The sequence below is a fragment of the Sinohyriopsis cumingii genome, chromosome 8, assembly GCF_028554795.1.
Source record: "Sinohyriopsis cumingii isolate HCF-2022 chromosome 8, ASM2855479v2, whole genome shotgun sequence".
NCBI lineage: Eukaryota > Metazoa > Mollusca > Bivalvia > Unionida > Unionidae > Sinohyriopsis > Sinohyriopsis cumingii.
Genome location: NC_142968.1, coordinates 14,968,222 through 14,980,465, shown reverse-complemented (window position 1 = coordinate 14,980,465; position 12,244 = coordinate 14,968,222). Strand labels below are relative to the sequence as shown.

The following is a 12,244-nucleotide window of genomic DNA, read 5'->3' as shown; positions in this document are numbered from 1 at the left end:
AAAGGCAACGTACCTGACAATAAAAGACTCTGTGTCCCTTAAAATTGTAATAGAGATAGTATTGGCCGAATCACCCAAGAGTGATATAGAACCCTTTGATATGAATGATTCATAATTCTCCATAATAAAATCAGACTGGGGTTTATTAGACCCAACAAATGTATTGCTTTCAATTCATGACCGTCACCTTGACCTCTTAGAAATAAGAGTGTTTGGAATAGGTCTGTCTTGAGTCTGATGCCTACTTTTCAATTTGTAGCACTCAGAAATAAGGTGTCCTTTTTTTATTGCGTTAGGTACACGTAGGAAGAGACAAGGATCTTGAATCAAGCTTATCTGAAGTTTGATTTGTGCCATTTTGAGTTTTAGAAGGGCTTGTACTAATACTTTTCTGCCAGAAGACTGTTGAGTAGAAGTCTTATTTACAAAAGGAACTTTTATGAGTTAAAGAATACGCAGCACGTGCATCATTTTCAAAGGTTTCATTATGATTCTCGTAAAGATGAGACTTAATGTCACTATGGACACAGGTTTTGAAATCTTCAAGTAATACAAGTTTTTTAAGACTTTCATAATCGCGTTCAACTTTCTTGGCTAATCGCCATCTATCAAATAACTGCTCTTTTTCTCTAGCAAATTCGACACGAGTTTGTCCAGCTTCTTTTCTATAGTTTCTGAATTTTTGCCGATAACCTTCAGGGACTAACTCATAACCCCTTAGGATGCATTCTTTAACCACATCATAGTTACCACTTTGGTGAACTGACGGTGAATTGTAAATATCAATAGCCTTACAAGTGAGTATACATTGTAATAACCGAGCCCAATGCTCCCTTGCCCACTTCAAATTTTCAGCAACTTTTTCAAAACGAGTAAAATATTTGTCTACTTCTTTTTCTCTGAACGGGGCACTAATCTGATATTCTTTGCAAGGTCAAAACTTAAATTTGGATCTGAAGTATGAATGTGCTTTTCACTTGCCAGTTCCAGATCTTTGATTTTACATTGATATTCCCTCTCTTTCTTCCATATCTATTTGTTTTTCTATTAACTGCATTTGCATCTGTTTTTCTTTCTATCTTTCTTCCGCTTGTAAATGCCTTTTTTTCTTTCTTATAACTGCATTTGCATTTCTCTCTCTCTCTCTCTCTCTCTCTTTCTTCTTTCTGAAGTTCCAGATTCCTTAATTCCAATTCCATCTTGTATTTTAATTCTAATTCCTTCACTTTTTGTCAGAGTCTGATACAGATTTACAGATCGAAACCAAAGCGCTTTTATCCAGAACATTCTTTTCTACCAAGTACTGAACCAAAATATTTCTTATTTCCTGTTTCGTTAAGGAAACCTTTGTCCCAGAAAGATCTAATTTCTGGCAAGTTAATCAAATCATCTTTTTTGAAAAGATCTAATTGTTCCTGGGTATGATTAAAGAAAGATTTCCACTTCTGATGACATTTTAGAAAAAGCTTGCCGATTTCACTAAAAATTTCAAAAACTAGGGGAATTCAAATTTCAAAATAAGTCTCCTGAAATATTCTAGCCAAAATTCTAAATTATCCTTAGGACGAGCTACCCAATTCTTATGTTACGTGTTTAGGCTCGAATAAACAGTAACACAAGAAAGCGTGAAAACAACAAGCTTTGAAAAATATATTTTATTTCCCTGGAGAAATTCTGTAAAAATGAAGAAAAAAATATGAACTTGTAGAAACAACAAGTATCACTCCGGTTTTGGAAATTCAAATAAATTTTTATAAGAACTGTCTCTGTTCAGGAATTACATATAAGCACACGTATTTTCCAGGAAAAAAGAATTAATCCTTTCGAATCCAAATAATCTGAAATAACCCCAAGCGACACAAGACCTTCCAGTGTAAAGGAAAAAGCCCAACTGTGTTTACTTCTCTAATACGACGGTTTAAAAGTTGAATTTTACGCCCCGGATAAGGGTCACGTGGTCATGTTTACATATTTTAAAAGATCACGTAGCCTCTGTATGTCCTTGATAAGACCCAATCATTTTACTCTAAGAAAACAAATAAAAAAAAATAGTGTTTACATCTTAAATCAGTAGTCCCATTATAACCTCGACAACAACCAATCATTTTTAAAATAAAAATAGAACTTTTTACGTGGTTGCTGCTAATTTTGAATCAGGTTCAGGATCTAGGTCAACACCTTAAGTTTACTAAAACGAACAGTCAAGGTCAAACTATTTTCAGGAAAAAGTATCATCTGCAGTGAATGAATTTACACAATAGCATGCAGTAAAAAATAAAAACAATTAAAACTGACAAACAAACAATTAAATTGAAATAAATATATATTAATATACATAACAAAATTGCTGACGCATGCGTGGAAAGCAGCATCACCCGAAGGCAAGAACAACGTCTGGAAACCTAGTGAAGAGTATATCACTAGGAACTGACTAATGTTTCGAAACGAACTGCAGTTAGGTCTGGCCGTCACGGCAGAATTTTTAGAGACAGAGAGAGACAGAGACGGACGTGTCGGAAATTCGAGATCGAGAGAACGATAATTTTTATTTTAAAATCAAAATTGTAATGAGCCATAAAGATGTGCTAAATAATAACACTACCTACCTACCTACCTACCTGCCTGCCTGTCTACCTACCTACCTACCTACCTACATGCAAACATACATACATACACAATATATGAAGTGACTAAGTTTTGTGCATTTTGTTATATCATTTTTTTTAGATGTATTTAACGTTCTCTCGATCTTGAATTTCCGACACGAGGGTCTCTCTCTCTCTCTCTCTCTCTCTCTCTCTCTAAAATATTACTGTGACGGCCAGACCTAAACGCAGTTCCGTCCCAAGCATTAGTCAGTTCCAAGTATTATACTCCTCAACAGGTTTCCAGACGTTCTTCTTGCCTTGGGGTGATGCTGCTTTCCACGCATGCGTCAGCAATTTAAATATGAGGTCAATAACCGATGTATACATAGGTGTTCTGTTCTGACAGGAATTATTACTAAAAAGTGAGTGTTCTGAAGGATTTAACTTCATGGGTCAAAAGAAGAGGGTTTTTAGTTACTATCCGCATATCAAGGTCAGTCGAAATAGATTAATTAATTACTAGCGAGCGTCCTATAAGTCAGAACTGATGGGGAGGGGCGTAAAACAGCGTAAAACTTCAGTATGGAATACGGCCCGACAACACTGGTCTCCGCTGTCAGAAAAGAAAAAAGCGAAGACCTACTTGTTGGTCTAACGTAGGCCGATAAATCTACCCTTCGTCCGTGATGATATTGATTTTCGGGTGAGGGGCTGATATCGCCTATTCATTAAAAGCTGCAATTATCTGCATCCATATTTGGCTGCACACATCGGTGTACATGTTATACAGTTACCGGTATTTATCGTGGCTGTGCAGCCACCGTCGGCTGAAGGATTCTTTTGCTGACATGTAGATTATCTTTCGTGAGCAAATCATATGTTTGCTGAGTTGTAAATCCACCTGGAACAGCACAACCATCTGTCCTGTGGCCATTTTGAATTTCGTGCTTGATATGGCTGTTACCAATTACCGGTATGTGTCTGAAGTGTACGTGGGTTTGTTTCGGAATCATTTGCATGCAGCAAAATTACACATTTAAATGAATAGGTAAGTTCAGACCCATAAATCGTCCATCAGTATCAACAAAGATTTGTGGGGTTGATTTATCGGACTAGGTCTAACGCAGACATAGATAAGGCATGGCAACAGCCGAAATAAACTTTGGAAATATCTTTCTAAAGTTATCAATGCATACCTTTTGATTTAAAGGATTAGATGAACCCATATAGTCAGAACGAGTTCAGATGTACCAAGATACCACTCATGTCCTAACTACTGACGTGACGATTATAGGGGCCGCGGACAGGGTGAGAGAAGTAGGACAAAATCGCAGGCTTACGATGATAAAAGGACTCACCGCCGTCACAATTTGTGATTTTATAGTGGCCTTCTGGAGAATTTTTCCTAGGGCCCACAGATTCTGTCCGCCGCCCTGCAAATAATCAAAATAATGGAAGACTGATCATGAAGGTGATGTAACCAAGCATTTGATTATTATTTTTCGTGAAGCTATACGAGTTTAGCTTCTTTTTTTAACGGTAGGACTTTTAGCACTAAATTTTCCAGGACATGTAAAATATGATTTAGATACCTATAAGTTTATTTCATTAGCCATTACCTTTAACTGGTCCATGATTATATCAGTAGATCACCGTGTGTATGCGTGTGTGTGTGTGGACCTTATTATAGGAATCAGTGATTGTGGGTACGATTAATGAGAATTAAAATAAAAACGTGTCAATGAACAATTTATGGAGTGTCGCCTTAATCTACGCGTATAAACTCTTTGTATTGCTTTAATATACGTGCATAAACTGCACATACTTTGTGGTGTACCTGTGACCAAGTTTATTAGAGATCCGGTAGCTAGATTTCCTGAGAGAGAGAGAGAGAGATTGAGAGAGAGAGAGAGAGAGAGAGAGAGAAACAGACAGACAGAGATTACATTTTTGATAGACTGAAATATGGATAGAAAGACAAAGAGACAAAAGCTGGAAAAAGAAATACTTTTTGACTAATCAAATCCACTGACTTCCTGTGTGACTTTTAGTTGGATAGATGGATATACAAAATCAGTTGATAGATCAAATTTGTGTGGTAGATATATTTCTCATATATAAATAGATGTGTGTGTGTGTGTGTGTGTGTGTGTGTGTGAGAGAGAGAGAGAGAGAGATCTCCAGGTAAAATTTCCGCAATGACGTACTTTCGTCTCGTCTGTCAGCGGATCAAAGACATGACGAATGCTATGCTCACGATTTTTGAGAAAATAAATCATATTCCTATCGATTTCGTGCATGTTTATCTCGATGAAAGTTCGTTCAAGTGTGCTGGGTCGGCTAGAAAGCGGCTACCCGATGCCGACAACAAATGGTGTCGGCGAATTCCAACTTTTAGATAGGGAATGCGCTCTGACCCTAAACCCCAACATAAATATCCAAATATCAAAAGTGGGGTGGCAAGGGTCAGAGGAAACTCGGACTATCGTCGCCCACGCGTAATTTAATAAATACACCTGAAAGGTTCTGCCAGACGTGCCAGTATCCCTACTAGTCTAAAAGTATTGCACCAATTAGACGCACAGGCACACACACACACACACACACACACGGACACACACAACAAATAAAGAAAAAGATGGAGCTTTACTTACTCCTTTCAACTATGATAACATCAAAATAAGCATTCTCAGCCGGGAGACCAAGATGTTCCAAATAGTACATTATGAAGAAGGAAAGTATTCAGTATTTGATGTGAGTACGTAGCCCCTAAACAAATTTGTATTTACAGTATAATTTGAACTTCTCGTAAACCTTACATCGGTAATTTACAATTATTGTACACAAAAGAGATAATTTATGGAAGAGAAAGTTCCATTTAAAATGGAATAAGGTGAGTCTGTCTACGAAGTAACTGTATTAGAGTTAAGCAGGAAATGGCAAAATCTGACAAAAATCTAAAATTATTTGTACGTTTGAAAGAAACCGCTCGGGTGGCCTAGTGGTTAGAATGTCCGCCTCGAATGTGGGAGGTCGCGGGTTCGAACCCGGATGAGTCATACCAAAGACATTAAAAATGGTACTAACAGCTGCCTCGCTTGGTGCTCAGCATTAAGAGGTCAGTGTTAGGACTGGTCGGCCTGGTGTCAGAATAATGTAACTGTGTGGGACATCATGGTACATGTCTGTGGCATGATGCCCCAGTGCTAGACATCACTATAAACTGTTACACTGGAGGCATCGTAGCGATATGACTGAAAAATTGTTAACGCTACATTAAAAATACAAATCACACACACATACACACACGTTTGAAAGAACTGAAGAAACTGTCAAAACTGCCGAATATAATATGCCTGTTTTGGAGGGTCGTACTGTTAATCTGTTGACAAAACCTAGAGACAATTTATAAAGAATAAAGTAAAATCTTGATAAAATGCGCAGAACTGATTTGTATTTACGACATCTTTGCTATGATCCTGAAAGCCGATTGCATACACAGATATAGGTCAATTGTGAGAGCAAATTAAGCGGTTGTTGTTGTTGTTGTGGGGTTTAACGCCATTTTTCAGCACGATAGGCTATACATGGCGGCCAGTATTAATGGTGGAGGAAGAACCCGGAAAACCCCGGAAAGAACCACCGACCCACGAGAAGCTACTGGCAAGCTTTCTCACATGCCCACATTGGCTGAATCTTTGACTCGAACCGCCGCAGACAGAGGTGAGATGGCAGTGATCCGTAACGAAGAGCGCTTTAGACCACTCGGCCACTCGGGGCCCCAAATTAAGCGGTACATAACAAATGAAAGTACAGCGGTTTGAAACAATGGTTAACGGAGCAGTCTACCTGCATATTACATAGACAAGCGAAGCAAAGATTTCTCAACAAAAGAGATTATGTCTGTTGTTGCGGCTATATGGTCTTAAAATAAATAACAGATAGAAGCATGATAGAAGCATAAAATAAATAACAGGTAGAATTAACAAATAATTGAATTCTAAAAGATACAAAGTGAAAAACGTAAGAGGAACTAACAGCATTGTGACTTAAAATTCAAACAATCCTAAATGTTATATGACAAGTCCAAACGTAAAAATTGTTCTGAAGAATTCCAAGAATCTCAGATGTGCTAGTGTACCAATAGTCTTCATGTATCATAAGGATATAGTCCACAGTGTCTTTGAATGAGCCTTCTATAATCCAAAGCATTGTTTTAATCCAAAAGTTAATGAGCACTTTGTAAGTCTAATGAATGACTTGAATAAATAATTTCTCTCAAATCATAACTGAACACAACTAAAAGCGATTCCAGTCTACTGATAGTAAAAAAGGAGTTCATGATTTTGTTTATCAGAATTTTATATAAACACCCAAGAAAGAACAAGATGACCAGGACATGGGTCATAAGTTCGCTTCCAGAACTAATGTCAGAAGGCTACGTCAACATGTTTACGAATATTATCTTAAATTAAGACCCAGAACCAAGGAGCAAAATCAGCTCTCTGTACCTTGTTTTGCAAATGAGCATTATCTAAAACAACAACCTAATATCATGGATTAAAATTAAGCATGCAATATAGATATACATAAAGCAATCACGTTGATGACCAGTAGATGGAAGATATTGTTCACATTCAAGCATATGCAAATGAAAATAATGGATAGAAATATATTTTGACAGCGATATATTCCCTAAGATCTTCAGCACAGGAAAAGTAAAATAAATAGGGATATAATATAAGATTTTGTTTAGATAAATCGTCACAAAAGAAATATTCTAAACAGATATAGTTTGAAAGATCGGTTTGCATTTGATCGCTTGTTTTGAAATATATCATTATCTTCTTACAGAGGATCTTCGACTGAATTATTGGTTATCAAAATCAGTATCACCTTCTACCATTTACTGTTCTGAGAAGTGTACCAAAGGTAAACACAATTCGTTTCCGCTTTATGGATAGTGAAGACTTTGATGCTTGGAGAATAGATGCCTGTCACGTATTTCGTTGTCAGATGTGCAATGCGAGGTGTCCTCTAGATACAGGGTCACACGTGCAAAGCATGATTTTGTCGTTAAATGGACAAAGCACTTGAGAAATAATTAGGATTGACTGAAAACAAAATAACAAAAAACAAATTTCTACAGAAAACGAAGTATATGAACAGGAATTAAACATAGATATTGTAAATGGAATAATCAAAGTGATAAATGGTAAATTTAACTAAAAATGAGTTGCACAAAATGGACGATGAACGTAACAGAAGAAATCGTTGTAAATGCTATAACTATTAAACATTAAATGTGATTCATATTTTGAAATTTATAATGTGGTTAATTAGCAAATTCCGTTTGACTGAAAACTTAGTTATTGAATTAACTGAAAGATGATTACATGACTGGAATGGAATTAGATTGTTATCGTTTGGCCTAGATTTGCATCTATCTGTCTTCTGTTTGATAAGAAACATATGGATTTCAAAAGGCCAATAGAAGAAGAAGAAGAAGAAGAAGAAGAGGAATACATAATAACAAGTGCATACATGCGTACTTCGTGTTTTGTTGTTGATGGCAACATAGGCAACAGTGCATACATTGTGACAAGTATCGCAATGACACCAAATGACTTGCAACTCATGCAATAAAGTTGATGATATGAAAAAGACTAGATACAGGAGATGAAGCGGACTTAAAATCTACACCGTGATGAAGGTAGTCCTCTTGAATGATGCATTTTATTATTGTTCTACTCTTTTTATTTCATCCAAGACATATTCGTATTTTCTTTTGTTTTCTGCCGTTTTTTGTGTGACTTTCATGCCTCAAGCGTTACAACTATGTACACATTTTATATTTTGTTCAGGATAAGAGAGATTACAAGTGGAAAATGGAAAAACATAATCATTGCATAAATACAAACTGATAACAGCTTCAGGTTTATTGAAGTTTAACTTTCTAAGATACAAGTCAATAGGTGAAACAATAAATCACCTAATATCTCAAAAAGTCATATAGGATTTTTTGTTTTGCCTCATCGCATATCTTTACGAAGCTGCACTTTCTTCTGTCCTCTGCGTTCAAACAAAACATATTTTTTATCGATGATCGTCTAGTTTTTCAGGGCATCTTGTTTATCTGCTCAAAATGTAAAGCTGTTTCTTTATAAGGTTTTCACGACTGTACATTGGCACGCTTGCAGACTACAACCCATTAGTAACCAATCCCAGAAATTCTTTAACTTTTCCTCTTCATTGATCCGATCAATAACATAAAAAATCACTCTTATGCAATTTTGTTTTCATTATTGGATGAATCAATATAAAAATGTTCACAATCACACTGCTGTATATAACGTTAATGGTTATTACAAGCAATTACAGATATGTTTAATTATTAAATTTAATATCAGCATATATGATTACTATGGAAACGCTATAGATTTTCTGGGGACACCTGTAAGATGTTATTCACGCCAAATTAATGGAATATATATCTTTAAAAGGTTCCTGTGACGTGTGCTTTCCTTTTAACATTGATATCAAAATACAATACAAAGATGATAAACTGGGACAAACAATTTAGAACGATCTAGACCTCAGCAATAACAGTAAATGAAATGAAATGATGCAGTTTCTAGTCGGATCTTACAAAGACTTCTAAATGAACAAACAGAAAATACTTTGAATGATACTAACTAAAAATATGAAGAAAATACAGGCAATATATTAGCAGCTGTTAAACAAAATGGTAACAAACTATCAGATCTACCAAAATATATTGATGAGAACATAACCAATTATTGCATTATTATTTTTTAGATACGATTTTTTTTTTTTGGTAAAACTAAAACCAAATACAAAAGAGCATAAAGATATTCCAACCATAATTCAAGACGGAAATTGGCATAAAATTTACTGCATTTCTTGTCACAATGGATCAGTTAGAAAAGTTAATTGATATAAAGCACATATATTTTGAAGGGAAAATTAAACTACTGTCTGTTTCATTGCTTTACTATTATCGCATCCTGCACACTTTTTGAGTACCCAGATGGTTATAATATATGTATGAGTTTAAGGATATAGTTTCAACTGCTAAGTATAGTCCATGACCCCGCATCACGTTTTGCTGAATACAGGATACACTGATTAGACATAGTGTTATGTATATTTGATTTAATTTATATTTGATTTAAATTAATTGTTTGTTTGTTAGTTTTTTAAAAAGTTTATTCCATTACATGCTATTGTAATGTGATTTTATTTACTGGATTTGACATTTTCCAGAAATTTATTTTCCAGAAATTCAGTTCAATTTTTCGTAAATACTAATAATAGGAACTTTGTATCTAATGCTGACCTATTTCACGACCTTGATTCATGAGTTGAAGTAAACAAACTTTGTTATTTTTTTATTCTTTCTTAGAATAGATTCATAAAGTGAAATCGAGGCCATGCGTAGATTACCTGAAAAATAACATGTCGCAACTGTTTCAAACTCTGGTTTTACCGGAAGATTGACCCACATCCGGGCATCTGCTTAGCACAGTAGCCAGATTTAATATTGATGTATTGAGAAATAAATTTATTCTTGCCTTAACACTTGAGAAGCCAAAGTGTTTTTTTTTGTGACCAGTCTGAGATGAATTTTTCATTTTTCTTCAAATTATTTGGATTCTAAGAGATGATTTTTCCCTGGAAATACTTGTGCTCTAAATTAATTCTTGGACAAAGACAGTTATAGAAATTTCCAAATTTCAAACACAGGAATATTATTTTCTGTGATTCAACAAAGAACTGTTGACATAGCAGCACGACACAAATCACAGCGTAAGTCATCGCCTTCCATTTTGAATTTCATCGGGATTCGAACTCAGTTTCATCAGGACATTTTATTGCTAGAACTTCTATTATTCAATTCTTGGATTATTCTTGGATTATTTTTGGATTTGATTCGTAAAACTAAGTTTTTTTTCTCATTTTTACATTGTTTTTCTAGGGAAATTAATTATTCATTAAATCTGACAAAGCTATTTGTTTTCACTCTTTTCTTGTTGCAATTTATAAGAGCCGAAAAGTAACAATAGTAATGTTGATAAAACCTGAAAATTATACATGTATACAATTTTTCCCCACTTTTATATTGATCCTGTACGATTCTTTTATTTTTCTTTATTTGTTTAACACAAAGTAATGTGTTGCTTATCAATGGATGTTAAAACCATCTAGTTTTTATAGCACAAAAGAATTCCGTTCATACTATCTAGCAGAGAACTGTGTTTACATAATAGATTCAAAATGCAAAACATGTCCAATATTTACCTAGGGTGCAAAATACAAGATATCAACAATATTAAAACATGCATACTCTAAATAGAATTGATGGACCTTGTCCACCTTTTCATTAAATAACGAAATGGTTTCACCAACATTGACAATTGGAGGAGCAAAATATAACAGTATGACATTTGTAAGAAACAAGGATCTGTTCAAGTTGATTTACTTCAGGTGGATCTAAAAGAAATTATAAATCATGCCACTCAATATTTAGGTCGATATAAATCTACTCACTGTGCCGAAGGGACACTACTTTGCATAGTGCAGTTGCATCTAATTATCCAGAAATAATACATAGCTTGCAAAACCATTACAAGAATTAATGATCTATACCAACCTTCTCATGGACAGCTAAAATAGGTATAAATAGTCTTACTATATGTGCCAAGTTTTAATACGTCTACTGTTTGTAAGGTTTGTAACAAGTCCAAGTTTGGTGCTTCGCGTTTTTGTTTACGGCAAACACTTCACTCCGTACAGGTACAAAAAAGATAGCACACAAAGTAAAATACCTTAATCCACCAAACCGACTTAAACAAACGGTGCAGATATCAATACCAAAACTACGACCTACTCAACTACCTTGATTGTACCAGACAGATTTTGTGTCGTCTGATATAAACGTAACAAGGAGATGCAGCTATTTCAGTGATCAACACGTTATAATCATTGTGAGAGACACTAACATATTCTACGTAAATGATGACCTTTTCAATTTCAATGTCTGTAACATCTTTGTGATATACAAAGATTTATTTTGAAGAGACCCGATTCTGTAAGGAAAAGGTAATTGAGCAAGGTAATACAAATTATAAATTCACAAAGTTATGATCAGGGGCAGGATTACCGGAACTGAAGCCAAACAGTTTGAAGTGTATGGTAAAACATTTAGAATAGCCCTTGACTCTCGGATAGTAGAAGACCATTGTCCACTGCAGCCTTGTGCTCCTTCACGAAATTTCAGTTTTAACATAGTTGAAAAAGCCCATTAAGCTATAAAAGGTTGAAGCCAACAATATGAGATGGAAACATTTGATGGAATAGGATAAAATTCCTTCATAATCAGTTGCTAATCGATAAATGACCAATATAAAATGGTATTGGATACAATTCCTTCCTAATCGGTTCCTAAATCGGTAAATGACAAATATAAAAATGGAATTAATTTGTGTGAATACATTACCAAACAATGAGAATTATCTACGCGTTTTTGAATACATCTTAAATAAATCTCATAGCTAATAATCCCAGAATGAACTTCAAATGTGTTTTTATAATGTGAAAAAACTGGTGAAAGTGATCTAGAAAGTTTTTAAAAT

General features: G+C 34.9%; 1 protein-coding gene across 7 annotated transcripts in view; it reads right to left on the bottom strand.

Moving 5' to 3' along the window:
* The window catches only part of LOC149793023 (monocarboxylate transporter 9-like), a 110,703-nt gene that overhangs the window by 89,439 nt on the left and 9,020 nt on the right, over window positions 1-12,244 (bottom strand). For 5 of the 7 annotated variants that reach the window (XR_016422694.1, XM_089966901.1, XM_089966897.1 and 2 more), the window contains exon 2: window positions 3,947-4,021. The exons of 1 other annotated variant lie outside the window; for it this stretch is intronic. The gene's annotated coding sequence lies outside the window, so the exon portion shown is untranslated. Of the gene's footprint in view, window positions 1-3,784; window positions 3,924-3,946; window positions 4,022-12,244 lie in introns of those variants that run through there. One more of the 7 variants, XM_089966900.1, reaches the window with a different exon arrangement.